This window comes from Akebia trifoliata, chromosome 8, assembly GCF_017979445.1.
Source record: "Akebia trifoliata isolate Shusen 1 chromosome 8, ASM1797944v1, whole genome shotgun sequence".
NCBI lineage: Eukaryota > Viridiplantae > Streptophyta > Magnoliopsida > Ranunculales > Lardizabalaceae > Akebia > Akebia trifoliata.
The window spans coordinates 21,308,271-21,327,527 of record NC_141382.1 but is presented as its reverse complement, the minus strand read 5'-3'; positions in this window follow the sequence as shown (position 1 = coordinate 21,327,527).

The following is a 19,257-nucleotide window of genomic DNA, read 5'->3' as shown; positions in this document are numbered from 1 at the left end:
CACCCTATAGGATGGTTTTGGACATAGTAGAGATCGATCATTTTGATCGGACTGGTTCGGTGCTTTACACCTTCTACAACTTGTAATCTAACCCCTACCCATTTCTCTTATCTGATGACCAATCTAGATCCATTTTGAAGTTATTTTTGATTCCTAGACCTAAACTAGGTGTGACTCCCAATTCTTAGAAAATCTCTTATTTACTTATCGAATTCCTTTTTGTTATTTAGCAAAACGAGTCGAGGGGTTTCACTTGGAATTTTCTAAGAGGAACTTATTAATGGTCTTATGAGAAGTAGATAACTTCACCAAGGTGAGGGATTACTCTCTTTCCCCTTTAGTATCATAAACTAGCAAGATCCTACTCTTGGAATTTAAAAGTTCTAGGAGTAAATAAAATTGAAATAAATTACAATAAATGTAAATGAATTGAAGTAAAATGCAAGGAATTTAAATTTTCTTGAATAGTTTATTACTGACTTAAATGGAATGATTAGCTCTCAAAAAGGAATTACTCTTTAAATCCAAGCCTCAAGATAAGGAAACTATAAGTCAACATTAAATGAAAGTAAATGAATATAATGTAAAGCTTGAAAATAAAAAATAGGAAGGTTGGACAGGGGAGTTAAAGGGAAAATAATACTATTATATAGTACATCCCACCTTGGTCTCTTCTTCTTCTTCTTATTTCTTTCTTTTCTTTTTTATTTAGGCTTCTTGGACTTTAGGGAGTGATTCGGACAAAGAATTGGTAGACTAGAAGTCTCGAGGAATGATTTGGGTAGAATTTTAGATCATTTGAACTCATTTTTCCTTTGCCTTGGATTGGTCTCATATTTATAAGATTTTTGGAGACATTTGGGAATAAAATTGTTGTAAATCGTAAAATTCCCAATATTCTCACTAAACTACGCACGAGGACACCAAAACACCTTGTAATACCCTGAGTTTTTTATTCTTCTCTTGAAGAAATAACTTGTGGAATTTTGAGAAAATTTTGAAAAAGGGAAATAAGGTAAAATTTTAGAATTTTTTTGATCATTTTTAATGAAATATGACTTCACCATTGGATTCAAAATGGTCCAAAAACACACTTTAACCTATAAAGACGTTTAAATGCAAGTCCAAAGAAAAAACTTACAAAATCCTCAATTTTTGAGTTGGACTAAGCTAAAAAAATGACATTTTGGTAGAGCAAGAAATTTTAAAATTTAATCATACTATTGGATCCGCAATAAAAAGTTATAAAAAATAGAATATTTACTCATAATTTTTGGAGCCCAAAAAGTCTACTTATCTTCAAAAATATAAACAACTTCGATTTTCGGGTCAAACTAAACTGAAAAAGTGAATTTTTGCTAGAGCGAGAATTTTTAGAATTTGATTGTGCTATTAGGTCTACAACGAAAAATATAGAAAATGAAGTATTTCCCCGTTAGTTTTGGACCCTGAATAGTCGAGTTATTATCAAATGAAACAATGTCAAAAATATCGATTTCTTTTCGCCAACTTATATAAAGATTTTTTAAATGAAATTCACTATTCATTGTCTCCAAAATCAGTTTAAAAGCAACCGAATGTAATATAAAAGAAAACGTTAGTTTTCTACCAATTAAGATCCTAGATTCATCGCGATTGGGATATTGTTGACGCTTGGCAAAAAAGGGAAAAATGTTCGCAGCGTTGAACTCTATAAACCCCACCCATTTCCTTTTTTTCTCATTTTTTTTCCATGTTTCATCGAAAAACCACTGAAAATATAATGGGGGTTTAGACCCTTCAACCTCAGATTTTATATACTTTGAGCCCAAATCGTCTTTCGCCGTAGAAGGAAAATAGGACGGTGTCATCGAGATCTTTGAAACCACCGGACTTGATTTAAAAATCAGCCATCTTCACATTAGATCTACCTCGATTTCCATGTTGATCACCTTAATTTCTATGCATATTCTTCAATTCTATCGTATAGAGATTGGTAGGGACTTATGACTTTTATTGGTAAATGTAGATTGTGAAAATTGCATTTATGATTTTTAACGAAAATTTGTGATGTGTTTAAAACATAAAATTCTTTTTGTTATTTCCAATTCACACCAAGACCTTCATATTTGATGTGTTTAATTGTATTTTATGACAAATTATATGTGGGTGAGACATTTCAGCGGATTATTTCCGTCAATTTGGTTATGTACACTGTTCAGATCTCATTTTAATCAAATTTTTGTAATTTTTCAATTTAAATGATAAAAATAAATTTCAAAATTTGAAAAATGATATAATATTCAATGAAATCATGTTGAGTGGATGAATATCGAAAAATGAATTTTATGTTTGAAAAGACGAAAAAGTAAAAATATTGAAAAAAAAAAGAAAAAGAGATGAAACGGTAAAATGTAAGAATCACACCTAACGATTGATGTCTGCATTTTACATTGTGATGCTATGTGTGGGGTGATGAATGGATATTCAGGATTAATTTACTTTCAATTATCACAAGCTAACTTGCATGTTCATTTACGATTAGGTATTGTGTACTGTTAATTATTTTAGGCCGGTAAGCCACTATTGTGTAATGTTAATTCTTATTTATTTTCAAAGAAAAATAATATATATATAACTATTTTGTGAATTGTTAAAGAGCTTGTAAATGCCTGAAATGATAGTTATCATATCATCCGAAGTGATATACTATCCTATGATGTATGGTAGGCACAACCAAGCTCATACATGGTATGGGATGCGTATAAGAATGGAGTCACAATAAAATTCTTGGTTTATTTCTTTCTATCTTTACTAGTAAACTTGTACTATAAAGGTGGTCGTACAAGAATGGGGATGTATAATGGGATTTACATTCACGTTCAATAGGCATATATGAAGATGATTAGTCAATGATTATTAACAATCTAAATAGTTGAATATTCTAACACATCAAAAAGAGACTCATTGCTAACGGTCACGTCAAATGACCTACCTTAGCTGGATAATTGGTCCCGTAAGTGTGGTAAACACTAATTGATCACAAAATTAGGAACTAACACTTTATTATTGGAACATCATGTCCCGACTGGGAGCGATCCAGTTGTAGAATCCTAACTCTATAATTCTACTATTCCACCATTGTGTATTATGTATCTATTGCCTTATTTTTGATATATAAAATGAAATGCATGTTTAATGTTTCTATTTGTTCAATTAGATTTGCATAAGAATAAAATGATATAGTAAGTATTGTTGGTTGATGTAATGGGAGTTTTAAAATGTTTAATTGCTCATCCCTGATTATATATACCAATTAATCGTAGTTTATCTTGTAACACTATGCATGTATTGAAATGATTCAAAATGCTTACTCGTTCATGTTAGGAGGGGTTATTGGTTGGAATTGTTTGTTTTTTTACTACATAACCATTGTTACTCACCCTTTTCCTTATTCAGTTTTTAGTTTTAGATCTAGCACTTGGTGAGGTAAGTGTAAAGCATGAGTGATGATTATCTGGTAGGATAAGTAGATGACCAGAGTCCTTTTCATTACGAGTACTGGGTTATACCCTAATGACGTTAGTTCATCTAGGTAGTATTATAGATTTTGAGTTAAGTGTTAAGAATTTGGTTAAAAAGATGAGTTTTAGTAAAATCCTGTATATTAATTACTTCTTCCGCACTCTGATCTACCTTACATTGTTAGATGTATATAGGCGTCCGTTATTACTTCCATTTTTTATATATATACAGGATATAATACATATTGTTTATCAAGTGAAACAGGTATTTAGTGTCTTGGAAGGCTAACATAATTAGAAGAAACCATGCCTAAATTTCAAGGCACTACCTAGTACCTTAAGATTTAACATGATTTTGTGTTAGTGTTTTAGGGGCGCCACAAATGGTATCAGAGCATAGTATTAGATCCATATGCGATACAGGTCTACTATATTTTGAACAATTAGCTGATATCGTAGATATCAGAGTAATATTAGGAATTTGATATCCGAGTTCATTAATAGTACTATATTAAGATTACTGATAAGAATGCAAAATGTCATATTTTTCTCTTTTAATATTTAGTGCTTTACACATATTTTGTGCCTAAATGTACTCATTATTATTTTATTTTGATTTAGGATGCAAATGGAGGTGTTAAGTGCAAAACGAAATTAATTGGGCGATTTTAGACAGTTTCGACATCGCTTTGTAATTTGGGCATAACTTTCTCATCTGAACTTCGATTGAGATGATTCAAAATGATGTGAAACGCTGAGAAAAAGATCTACAACTTCTGTGTTTTGAGTTTTGAGAGATACTGACTGTATCAAGGTCAAGTTACTGTACCTGTTGACGCGAATTTGACACGAATTTGACAAGGATTTGATTCGATGTATTTTCGAAAGTCTCTAAATTTGGTGCACAAAAATTCCAACTGAAAATACTACTTTCCTAATTATATTAGAACTTTATTTTTTAATAATTTTTCCTTAATTAGTCAGATTTTGATATTGTTATTGGAGGATAAGATTTAGAATATTTTTAGGAGATTTTGTAGGCTTCTAAGGAGGAAAAGAAAAAAAAGGAACGGGTAGAAGAAAAAAGAAAAAGGAAGAGACTTGAAGGATCTCTATATCTCTCTCTCTCTCTCTGTATTTTTTGATTTTAATCTTTTCTTGAGAAGAAGAAGAACCAGAAACTTGCGGAACTAGGGGCCAACGAGTTATTGCCAAGAAGAAGGAGAAGTTGCTGTTTGTATTCGTTTTCAATCATCAACATCATCGCCATGAGGAACATCACCATCAACACATCTCAAACTTCTTTGGTTGTGTTAAAAAGTATAAGCTTTATGACTTTTATTTATTTTTATTATTTCAACCCTGGTTGCTATTGGATTAAAGAACATCTTGTTGGATTCTTAGTTTGGAAATATTTAATTCAATGAGTTAGTGACTTTTAGATTCATTAATTGATGTTTTCGGATTGGTGATATGTAGACACATGAATCAGTGAATTTTAATTATGTATGCTGAATTTTCAGTTTGGTCATATTGAAAACTTTGATATTAACAGTCATTGAAGCCATAATTGTATCTCTAATCACCTAATTGATTTGGAATATGAGTTAAAAGTGGTAAAAACTATGAACAATAGTTGTGATATGTAAAATTGTATGTTCTTTAGCCATAGACTTTTCCATAGGTTTGAAGAGTAGGTTATTGAATTATAATTCCTTTTGATCTTAATGATTTGTTTAAGAAGTTGTAAGGATACGCTGAGTATTAACTTGATTGCTTAATCAAAATAACTAGGTGATGGACTTTTCCAAAATCCTAGGGTTTATCTAAGAAGGAATTTATAAGATTCATGATCTCTTTAGGCTTGCACTTTGATTCAATTCGGATATATAATTAAGGCATAAAATTCGTTGTCTATGTTGAAGCAATTTGATTAGTCATTTAATGAATTTGATTTTCTGAATTGTGAGAGAAGATGATCAATTGTAAATATTTATTTCTTTAATTTTTATTTTTATTATTTTTATTATTTTTAAATCCGAATCGCCAAAGTTGAAAACTCCTTAAATTTGTGTAATATGTTTGGTTCCAACTTGTTAATTAAACTAACTAAAATTTGTTATGACTCTTTAGAATAGGAGTACCCGCAATCCCCGGTCAATAACGATACCCTACTCATCACTTTACTATAATCTTCTATAGGGTGTATTGATGACTAAAAATATGGTCTATAAATTACGAACTCTTTTGTGTCTAGAAATCCGTAGAACCTACTAAGCCTAGGATAAAATTCTAGGTTTATTTTGTTAGTAATGAAAATGGTGTCCATTACTACGTTCAAGGTTACGGTTGCAATTCATAGTTATGAAGAGCAATTTTGACCTTATTCTGATAAGTACTTTGTTACGAATAAATACAAATGAGATAAGTGGACGAGGTAGAAGTCAAATCGCAACAGAGACGAGATAAGTTCTGGATCAGACCACTAACCCAATAGTGCTAATGTCAGTCATTGGACAGATGACTAAGTCTGAGGCCAAGTTTAGAAAGGAGATAATTGAGTCACAGGCTAAGATAGTTGAGGAGGTGGTTGAGTTGAAAGAACGCCAAACTTCTTCACAAAGGACAGATACTATTCCACCCTAGGTTCCACCATAGAGTCCACTGCCACAAGTCATGTCTTTGAGGAATGAGAGAATTCCCTAGTCCTAGGCACAAACAGATCTGGGGATGTGGCTACAGAACTTCCAACAATTACGTTTATTGAGATTTAAAGGTTTTTCTAACTTGATTGAGATTAAGGAGTGGGTTTTGAAAACTCGAGAAATTCTGAGCGTCATGCAGTGCACGAGAGATTAGTGGGTGATAGTGGAGAAATTTTAGATAGACAGGGATGCTAGTCATTGGTGCTATTTCGAGAAGAATATTTTGGGAAATGGACTATTCAAGTGGGCCAACTTCAAGAGGATGTTTCTCGATAGATTTATATCCAAGACTTCTTGAGAAATCAAATACTAAGAGCTTTCAAAATTAGTGTAGGGTTACTTGTCGATTACAGACTATGAGCTAAAGTTTGCAAAGTTGTCATGATATGCGTCTGAGCTCATTCTGATAGATTTGTAAAAGGCCTACAAATTTTTTAGAGGATTGCAACCCTGTATAAGGGTTAGAATGTTGGTGATTGAGACCACCAGTTATAGAGATACGGTGAGTTGAGCTCAGAGGGTGGAGAGAAGGGAGATGGAGTTATAAACTTCCAGGGGACAAATCAATCGACTCTAGACTTCTTTTCTTCCCAAATCAGGCCCGTCCAAAAGGTCGATGTATTCTAGACCAATCAAATTTAAATCAGTGTATCCACAGTGTAGAATTCCTCTACCATTTAGTTATAGGGTTTCCCCATCACTAAGTTATAAAGCAATTGGGACTCTAGTAATGCCAGCAAGGCCAAAGGAACCAACAAGGTAAGTACAGAGACTACAAGCTCCAGTTTACCAACTACCCACTTCACAGAAACCTATGAATGCGAGATCGTCGACGTATTACAATGTGTCCAGGTGGGACATATTAGGAGAGAATGCCTTCTGTCACAGTCACGAGTAAGGGTTTTGACCTGTGGCGCCCCATCAAACGCAAACACAAAGCTCTATGTCAGGTCTCGAGGCACTAGGTGACGCCTCAAAATTTTGGCATTGTCTCCTCTACTTATGTTAACATTCCAAGGCGTTCAACTTGCACCTGATAGACAACATACATTATCCTACATATATACATACAAAATATAATACGTAGAAACCTATATACATCTAATAACGTACGATAGATCAGAGTGCGAAAGGATAAACAAAATACAGGATTATATAAACATTCTTCACTCTAACAAAAATCCTAACGCTCAGTACAAAATCTATAATACTCCTAGACAAATCGACACCACTAAAGGGTATAACGCCAATACTCACCAGGTGACAAACTCTGATTGTCTATCTGACCCACCAGATGATCTTCATTCGTGCCCTATACCTGCATTACTAAGCTCTCAATCTGAAACTAAAAAAATAGAGAAGGAAAATGGTGAGTAATAATGGCTACCTAATAGGAAAGTAAACAATTTTGCCAATAACCTCTCCTAACATTAACGAATAAACATATAGAAGAAACTACGATTAACTGGTACATATAGCCCTGAGAAGCTAAATATTTTAAAACTCACATTACACCAATCAACAATACTCAATATAGCATTTTCTTTTTATACAAATTTAATTGACAAAATGAAAATATTAAACATGCATTTCATTTTATATATCAAAATAAGACAATAGATATATAATACACAATGGTGGAATAGTGGAATTAGAGAGTTGGGATTCACGACTAGATCGCTCTTAGTTGGGACATGATGTTTCATAATAAAGTATTAGTTCCTGATATTTTGCTGGTCGTTGTTTACCACACTTGCGTGACCATTTATCCAGATTAAGCTGGTCGTTTGACGTGACCATAAGCAATAGGTCTTTTTTTGATGTGTCAGAATGTTCGACTACTATAAATTGTTAGTGATCACTAACCAATCATCTTCTTCTATGCCTATCAGGCGTGCATGTGATTCCCAAATATACAATCTATTTGTATACGACCACCTTTACGTTACAAGTTTACTAGTTAAGATAGAGAGAAATAAATCGAATTCCAGTTGTGACTCCACTCTCATACGCGTCCCATACCACGTGTATATATATATTATTTTCATTTGAAAATAAAAGAAAAATTAATAATAGAAGGTTGAGAATGGATATCCAATTTCCTACTATGTAATTATCGTCACCCGGCCTAAAATAAATAACAAAACTTGGAGCCTCTGCGCTAACAGAATTTAAATAAATATCCAACCAATTTTAACCCTGGATATCTCTTCACCAACCTATATTAAACATTACAATGTAAAATGCAGACATCACCCCTCGGGTGTGATTATAACATTTTACCGTTTCATCCTTTATTTCTCATTTTTTTTCAATTTTCTCAATTTCAATCTGTCAAACAAGATATTTACTTTCTGATATTCATCAACTCAATATGAGTTCATTGAATATTAAATCATTCTTTTTCAATTATGATATTCAATTTTTTATCAATAACATTGAAAAATTATAAAAATTATATCAAAACAAGGTCTAAGCAGTGCATTGGCGGAAATAACCTAGTGAAATATCCTACCCATGTATAATTTTTTATAACATACAATTAAACATATCAAACACGCAAGTTCTGACATGAATTTTTAAATAATAAAAAGAATTCTATATTTTAAAAATACATAACAAATTTATGATAAAATCCTAAATGTAATTTTCATAATGTACGATTACTAATCAAAATTGAGAGTTCCTCACAATCTCTATGCAAGATGATCAAAGCGCGTGCATGAAAATCTAGGTAGATCAAACTTCGAGGTAGTTGATTTTTGAATTTGACCCAATGATTACGAGAAGATTTCGAAGATCTTGATGACATTGTGGCACCCCGCCAAACACTAACACAAATCCCTATCTCAGATCCCTACTAGGTGGTACCTCGAAATTTCGGCATAGTCTCCCTTGTTTATGTTAGCATTCCAAGGCGTTCAACCTGCACCTAATAAATCACATACAATCCTGCATATATATATATATATACAAAATTTAATAATAGCGGAAGCCTACATATATCTAATAACGTACGATAGATTAGAGTGCGAAAGGATAGCAAAATACATAATTATATAACTATTTTCTCACTTTAACAAAATTCCTAATGCTCGATAAAAAAAAATTATAATACTCCTAGACGAATCTGACACCATTAGGGGTATAGCCCCAATACTCACTAGGTGACAGACTCTGACTGTCTATCTGACTCACCAGATGATTCTCACTCGTTTTCTACACCTGTCTCGCCAAGCTTTGAATCTGAAACTAAAAAAATTAGAGAAGGAAAGGGTGAGTAACAATGGTTACCTAATATGGATGCAAATAATTTATATCAATAACCTCTCCTAACATGAACGAATAAACATACTGAATCATTTTAAAATATACAAAATTTTACAGAAGAAACTACGATTAACTGGTACATATAGTGAAAGATGAGCAACTAAACATTTTAAAACTGATATTACATTAATCAATAGTACTCACTATAACATTTTCTTTTTATACAAATCTAATTTATTAAATGGAAACATTAAACTTAAATTTCATTTTATATATTAAAATAAGACAACATATACATAATACACATGGTGGAGTAGTGGAATTAGAGAGTGGAGATTCACGACTGAATCGCTCCCAGTTGGGACATGATGTTACAATTTTTTAGTGACTTTTAGTTCTTGATTTTGTAGTCAATCGCTGCATTTACCACGTTTGGTTGACCATTTATCTAGCTCAGGCTAGTCATTTGACGTGACCGTAAGTAATGGGTCTCTTTTCGATGTGTTAGAACGTTCGACTACTATAGATTGTTAGTGATCACTGATTAATCATCTTCGTCTATACCTATCAGGCGTGCATGTGATTCCCAAATATACTAACCATTTGTATACGACCACCTTTACATTACAAGTTAACTAGTAAAGATTGAGAGGAATAAACCCGGATTCCAGTTGTGACTACATTTCATACGTGTCCCATGCCACGTATGAGCTTGGTGGCCCCTACCGTACATCCCAGGATAGTATACCACTCCAGATTATATGACGTACTATCCCTTCAAGCATTCACAGACTCTTTAATAGCTCACAAAATAGTTAAATATATATGTTATTTTCATTTGAAAATAAAAGAGAAATTAACAATACAAGGTTGAGAATGGATATCCAGTTTCCTACCATGCAAGTGTGGTCAATCGGCCTAAAATAAATAATAGAACCAAAAAGTAAACAGCGCCTCGCGCTAACAGAAAGTAAATAAACATGCAACCAGTAACCTTATCCCTGGATATCTGTTCACCAACTTAGAAACAACACAATAATGTAAAATGCAGATATCACCCCTTGGGTGTGACCCTGACATTTTACCATTTCATACCCTTTTTCCCTTTTTTCAAATTTTACAGTTTTTAATCTCTTAAACAAAATATCCACTTTCTGATATTCATCAACTCAATATGAGTTAATTGAATATTATATTATTTTTCCAACTATAAAATTTATTTTTATCAATAACATTAAAAAATACAAAACTTATATCAAAATGGGGTCCGAGTAGTGCACATAACCCAACTGACGGAATTAACCCTATAAAATACCCTACCCACGTATAATTTGTTAAAAAATACAATTAAACATATCAAACATGCAATTTCTGATTTGAATTTGAAATAACCGATTGAATTCTATATTTTTGAAAACTCACAAATTTTTTAATAAGATCCTAAATGAAATTTTCACAATCTAGGATTACTAATAGAAATTAAGAGTTTCTTACACTCTCTAAGTGATAGGATCGAAGGACGTGCATGAAAATCGAGACGAACAACACGAAAATCGAGGTGGCTCATACTTTAGATGACTTATTTTCTAAATTGGCCCGATGGTTTTGAAGATCTCGATGCCATCGTCTTTTCTCCCTTCTGTGGCAAAAAACGCTTTGACCCCGAAATTGACGAAATCCGAGGTCGAAGTTTCGAAACCCCCGTATATATACGTACGGCTGATTTTTGACGATACGGGGTGAAAAATATGAGAAAACGAAAGGAATTTGGGTGGGTTTTGTAGATGTCGAGGCTGCGGACGTTTTCCCTTTCTGCGTTGGTCGTCTACGGCGAGCCATTTGCGAGGGATCTGAGGTGAAAGATCGAAAGAAATCGAAGAAAATTCGTTATTTCGTTGGCTGTTTTGGACGAGTTGGAGAAGACGAATAATTAAAAAAAAATTAAAAATTTTATTCATATAAAATTTGGGACGAATTCGGTATTTTGCCAATTGTTTTGATCGACGATAACTTGACCATCCGGACTCCAAAACTGACAAATGAATATTCTATTTTATATAATTTTTCTTTCCAGATCTAATGGTATGGTCAATTTCTATAAATTTTATTTCTAATAAAAATTTACATTTTTTGCCAAAGGTGACCTCTAAAATTGACGTCATTTTCGTTTTTGATAATAATTCGACTTTCTGATCTCTAAAAATGACAAATAAATAGTTAATGCTTAATAATTTTTCGTTATGAACCCAATGGTATAATCGAATCTTAATAATTATTTCTCTAGCAAAAAGTCACTATTTTAGCTTGGTCCAACTCGGTAATCGAGGATTTTGTAAATTTTATATTCGGACTCGCACTTGAGCGTGCGTACAGGCTAAAGTATGTTTTTCGATCATTTTGAATCCAATGATGAGATCAGATTCCATTTAAAATGATCAAAAACATCCTAAAATTTTACCACTAAGTCCCACTTTCAAGATTTTCTCAAAATTCCAATATTTTATTTTTCCTCGAGATACGAATTGAAAACTTGGGATTTTACATTCTCCCCCCTTAATAAAAATTTCATCCCGAAATTAAAATCATACCTTATCGAGCTTTGTCGTGATTCTACTAACACGGCATGTATATTAAACAACACCTATTTTCAATTATCATATATTCTTAATCCCAAGCCAATCTCATTTATAACTCGTAGATTTATGTTTCCCATATTTCATCAACCCAACATATTCATTAATTTAATCACTCTAATTCAAACTCATACTCCAACTAATCCATTATTTGTATAACCCTAAGATAACAATCAATTCGCCTTGTATCACTTCCCCCACCAATGTCTATCAACAACAATTCTCTCACACCTTTTCTATTCTTTATCTTATTTTTCTCATCAATTACACCGTCTATTATGTTTTACCCTTACTTGCATGAATATTACTTCTCAATGTATAGTTTTACCGTATAACCAAGGGCATTTTGTGACTCGCATATGAAAAGCCAATATTTAATCAGATCACGCGTGTGTTTTTTTTTTCTCGTATAAACAAATAGACCTTATCTTATAAGAAGGGTATGTCTTGATTGTAGACCTTCTCTCTTTAGGATGGATGTGGGCACAGACAGGTGGTAGCCGCTGCTTCTACGGAGTCATAATCTTTACTTATAGCGCTTTCGTTTCGAGGAGTAAAAATGAGCCACGATCGAAGTCTCAAAGTGAGTGCTTGTCTGTAGAAGGCATTGATCATGTAACGAAAACGAGAATAATGAATTTCTCTACTGGAAGGCGATCGTGAAAGAAGAAGGCAAAAGAAGAGTTAGAGTCGACACTGATGATAGAAAGATGAAAAGGAAAGGAGGATTTATCTTTTTAAAGGAGGAGAATCGATTCAAGAAGTCGTAAAGCAAGAACTGCTTCATCTAATAGTTCAGTCATTAGGCCTCCCAAAGTTAAGCTATCTTCAATTGAAAGGAAAGATACGCGACTCCCTATGTTGATATTCGAGGAAGTAGTTCTCGACATGAAGGATATACAAGAAACACCTGCTTATCTACTCGTATAATATACAGAGTAATTGACTAGACTACTGATATAAAGACTAGCATACCAATTGAACAGCACTTGACGAAACTACAACTAGAAATCAGTTGGAGTTAACTAGTTGAGACGAAACTAACAAAATAGAATGATACTACATTTCTTCTTTAAACACATCCAATAAATTATCTTGCAAATTAACCACGTGTGAAGGATCTGGCAAATACTTCTTCAGCATGGACACATAGAACACCTTGAAGGCTTGCTCAAGTTGCGGTGGTAGAATTATACTGCAAGACACACTTTCTTACTCTACTCCCAAAATTACAACTTCTACTAGATACTACTTAAATATCATTGTAATGTCGATTAAACCTTATTCATTTAACTTTATCTTGTCCACATCACACATATTTTCACTTGCTATATAATCACATCACTAGCCTTACAAATCGCATCCGTCTTCTCATACTTTACAACTATTCTAACACCTATGTTTTGCAAGTTCTTAAAGGATCTTCCAAAAATCTCATTCTTTCTTCGCAAGCCTCCCAATGGTATAGGTAATTTCATTACTCGATCCGTGTCAGTAATTTCTAGCTCTAGCAACTATGCAAATTTTCAGCAGAATTATATGATCTAGAGGAACTAGTGTTGAATATAACTCCACTTTTTAATATTATAATTAAAAATTGTTACTTCCAAAACTTTGTCGAAGACCAGTACTTTCTTTTGGGTCACAACCCTTGCTCGCGACTGTGATAGAGGGCATTATCTCCTGATATGTCCCACCTGACCACATGCGTAACAAGTCGACGATCCTGTCTTCGTAGATCTTTGGGAAGTGGGCAGTTGGTGGACTGGGGTCTGTAGGCTCTGAACCTGCTTTGTTGGTTCCTTTGGCCCTGTTGGCATCATTGGAGTCTTAATTGTTCTATGAATTGGTAATGGAAAAACTCTACAACTCGATAGTGGAAGAGTTTTATACTATGGGTTCGCTGATTTGGGGAAGGTTGGCTTTGAATATATCGACTTCTTGTCCGGATCTGATCTAGGAAGAAAAGAAATCTAAAGTCAACTAATTTGCCACTTGGAGGTCTGTAACTCTCTCTCTTCCCGTTCTATCCTTTAAGCTTGATTTACCGTATCTCTATAATTGGTAGTCTCAATCATTGACTTCTTGGTCCTTAGGTAGGGTTATAGTCCTCTAAAGAATCTATGGACCTTTTGCAGAACTGCCAAGATAAACTCGAGCGCATATCGTGACAACGTAGCGAACATCATACCATAGTCTATAATCGATAGATTTCCTTGCACTAACCTCAAAAACTCCTAGTGCTTGATTTCTCGAGTAGTCTCGGATATAAATCTATCCTCTCGAAGTTTACCCACTCAAACAATCCATCTCCAAATACATTCCTTTCAAAACATTACTAATGACTGGCATCCCCATCCAACTAGAATGTAATCACTGCCACCCACTGATCTCTCGGGCATTACATGGCACTCAAAATCTCCTAGGTCTTCAAAACCCACTCATTGACTTCAATTGGATTGAAAAAACCCCCAAATCTTGGTAAACGTAATCGTTGAAAATTCTACAACCACAACCTTGGATTTACCTGTCCTTTGGGTTGGGGAATTCTCTCATTCTTCAAAAGCACGATTTGTAGTAGTAGTCCTTAAGGTAGAATAGTATTTTCTTCTTGCGAAGAAGTCCAGTACTTCCTCATTTCTTGGATTTAGTGGTGCACCTTACAATTGTGATAAGTCTTGTACCATTTCTCGCTTTCGATTGCTAGTCTTGCCTTACAATATGTGCACCTTACAATATGTTGTTGTTTCTTATAAAAGTCTTCCATCCATTGAGTAGGTATGTCTATAATCTCACTCCTCATGTTGGTATTTTTCCGATGAATTTGCTAGATTCGTAATTGTTTATCTTTTAATAGATACTAATTGTCTTCTTTCCATTTGGTTTCGAGGTAGTCGTGGTTGTATTATTCATATTTCCTCTCTGAACTTGACATGAGACTTAGCCATCTATCTCATCAATGACATTAACTGTGCTATCGAGTCAGTGGTCTGATCAAGAATCTACCTCGACTCTGTTGCATTTTGGCCTTTGCCTCATTAGCTCCTCTTATTTGTGTTTATCCGTAACAAGGCACTTATGAGAATAAGGCCAAAATCGCTTCTATGTAACTATGAATTGCTATCGTAGCCTGAAATTTAGTAATGGACTCCATTTCCACTACTAACAGAACAAACCTAGAATCCTATCCTAGGCTTACTAGGCTCTATAGACTTCTAGACACGGAAGAACTCATAATTCCAATATGGAACTACTAATGAGCTCAGATAACGAATTTCTAATGACACTCTACGATTATCGCTCTAATATCTATGGTATCAGCCAACTCTCCAAAACATAGCAGATCAGTATCCCATACGGATCTAATACTATGCTCAGATACCATCTGTGGCACTCCACCAAACGCTAATACAAATCTCCATGTCAGATCCCGAGGTACTAGGTAGCACCTCGAAATTTCGGCATAGTCTTCTCTGTTTATGTTAGCATTCCAAGGCATTCAACCTGTATCTAATAAATGACATACAATCCTGCATATATATATACAAAATATAACAAAAGCGGAAGCCTAGATAAATCTAATAACGTACAATAGATCAGAGTGCGAAAGGATAGCAAAATACATAATTATACAACTATTTCCTGACTCTAATAAAATTCCTAACGCTCGATAAAAAAAAACTATAATACTCCTAGACGAATCTGACACCATTAGGGGTATAACCCCAATACTCATCAAGTGACGGACTCTAGCTGTCTATCTGACCCACCAGATGATTCTCACTCGTTTTCTACACCTGTCTCGCCAAGCTTTAGATCTGAAACTAAAAAAATTAGAGAAGGAAAGGGTGAGTAACAATGGTTACCCAGTAAGGAAGAAAATAATTTCTGTCAATAACCTCTCCTAACATGAACGAATAAACATACTGAATCATTTTAAAATATACAAAATTTTACAGAAGAAACTACGATTAACTGGTACATATAGTCAAAGATGAGCAACTAAACATTTTAAAATTGATATTACATCAACCAACAGTACTCACTATAGTATTTTCTTTTTATACAAATCTAATTGATCAATTGGAAATATTAAACTTGTATTTCATTTTATATATTAAAATCAGACAACATATACATAATACACATGGTGGAGTAGTGGAATTAGAGAGTTGAGATTTACGACTGGACTGCTCCCAGTCCGGACATGATGTTACAATTCTTTATTGGCTTTTAGTTCCTGATTTTGTAACTGGTCGCTGCATTTACCACGTTTGGTTGACCATTTATTCCGCTCAGGCTGGCTGTGTTGACGGGACTGTAAGCAATGGGTCTCTTTTCGATGTGTCAAAACGTTCGATTACTATAGATTGTTAGTAATCACTAACTAATGATCTTCGTCTATGCCTATTAGGCGTACATGTGATTCCCAAATATAGAAACCATTCGTATACGGTCACCTTTACATTACAAGTTCTCTAGTAAAGATAGAGGGGAATAAACCCGAATTCTAGTTGTGATTCCACTCTCATACGCGTTCCATACCACGTATGAGCTTAGTAGTCCCTACCGTACATCCCAGGATAGTACACCACTTCGGATGATATGACGCACTATTCCTTCAGGCATTCACAGACTCTTTAACAGCTCACAAAATAGTTATATATATATATATATATATATATATATATATATATATATATATATATATATATATATATTCATTTGAAAGGAAAAGAGAAATTAACAATAAAAGATTGAGAATGGATATCCAGTTTCCTACCATGAAAGTGTGGCCAATCCGCCTAAAATAAATAACAGAACGAAAAAGTAAACAGCACCTCGCGCTAACAGAAAGTAAATAAACATGTAACCAGTAACCTTATCCCCGGATATCTGTTCACCAACCTACACACAACACAATAATGTAAAATGCAGACATCACCCCTCAGGTGTGACTCTGACATTTTACCGTTTCATACCCTCTTTCCCTTTTTTCGAATTTTACAGTTTTCAATCTCTTAAACAAAATATCCACTTTCTGATATCCATCAACTCATTGAGTTAATTGAATATTAAATCATTTTTTCAACTATGAAATTCATTTTTATCAATAACATTAAAAATACAAAATTTATATCAAAATGGGATCCGAGTAGTGCATAGAACCCAACTGGCGGAATTACCCTGTAAAATACCCTACACACGTATAATTTGTTAAAAAATACAATTAAACATATCAAACATGCAATTTCTGACGTGAATTCAAAATTACCAATTGAATTCTATATTTTTGGAAACTCACCACAAATTTTAATAAAATCCTAAATGTAATTTTTACAATCTATGATTACTAATAGAAATTGAGAGTTCTTTACAATCTCTAGGCGATAGGATCGAAGCGTGTGTGTGGAAATCGAGACGAACAATATGGAAATCGAGGTGGATAGTACTTCGAGGCAGTTTATTTTTAAAACTGACCCTGTGGTTTTAAAGATCTCGATGCATTCGTCTTTTCTCCCTTACGCGGTGGAAGACGGTTTGACCCCGAAATAGGCGAAATCCGAGGTCGAAGTTTCGAAACCCCTGTATATACATACGGCTAATTTTTGACAATACGGGGTGAAAAAGATGAGAAAACGAAAGGAATTTGAGCTGGTTTTGTAGATGTCGAGGCTGCGGATGTTTCTCCCTTCTGCGTTGGTCGTCGACGGTGAGTCGTTTGCGAGGGATCTGAGGTAGAAGATCGGAAAAAATCGAAGAAAATTTGTTATTTCGTTGGCTGTTTTGGATGAGTTGGAGAAGACGAATAATTAAAAAAAAAAATTAAAATTTTTATTTATATAAATTTGGGACGAATTCGATATTTTGGCAATTGTTTTGATCGACGATTACTTGACCATCCAGACTCCAAAACTGACAAATGAATACTTTACTTTATCTAATTTTTCATTCCGGATTTAATGGTATGATCACTTTTTATAAATTTTATCTCTAACAAAAATTTACATACAGTTAAAATTGACGTCATTTTCGTTTTTGATAATAATTTGATTTTCTGATCTCTAAAAATGACAAATAAATTGTTCATGTTTAATAATTTTTTGTTACGAACCTAATGATGTAATCGAAAAGTCACTATTTTAGCCTGGTCCAACTCTATAATCGAGGATTTTGTAAAATTTATATTCGGACTCTCATTTGAGCGTGCTTATAGGCTAAAGTATGTTTTTCGATCATTTTGAATCCAATAATGAGGTCAGAATCTAGTAAAAATGATCAAAAACATCCTAAAGTTTTACCCCTAAGTCCCACTTTCAAGATTTTCTGAAAATTCAAATATTTTATTTTTCCTCGAGATACGAATTCAAAACTAGGGATTTTATAGATATCATCTAATGGAGATCGAGTTGCTGTTTCCAAGTCTTCTCAAGAACCATTGCAAGGAATTGGCGGTCCGATGACTAGGACAAGGACAAAGAAGATGGAAGAGGCATTGCAAGGCTTGATTGTGGAAGTCCAATACAAAGAGGCCATTCTAGAAGATTCTAAGGCTAATTTTGGAGATGTCAAAGTTTCATCAAGGATGGTCAACTATCTTTTTATGCAAGAGATCAATTTGGAAGATCAATTTGAATGCCAGGGTTAATTGGGAATTGTTATGTTCTAATTGTCCTTAGTTTTGAATTCTTTATTTCCTAAGGACTAATTAGACTTTCTTTATTTTTTCAAGGACTAATTAGAATTAATCTTGATCTAATTTGTCTATAAAAGGACACCTCATTTTGTAATTGAAACACAATTGATAATTTACATCTTATGAGATTTTGAAGTTTATTCAAAGAAACTTTAGTTTTGTTTCATGTTTTCTTTATAGGTTCTTTATGAGTTTTCATTCGAGTTCTTGAAGAAAAGACATGACTCTTCGACTTATCAAGGAAGTGATCAATCCTTGTGGTGTCATTAGATTGAGGTTTCAAGGACTTAGTTTCCTTGGGGTTTTAGTCCGATCAACATTTTAATTTGTTTTAAAACAATTCTAGAATATTCGAAGCCTTCGAATAAAAGGGTTCCTAGAAGAGATCATTAAGAGAAGGTCTTAATCCAAGAAGGTTCATATCATCATCTTTTCTATCTTCTGTGACG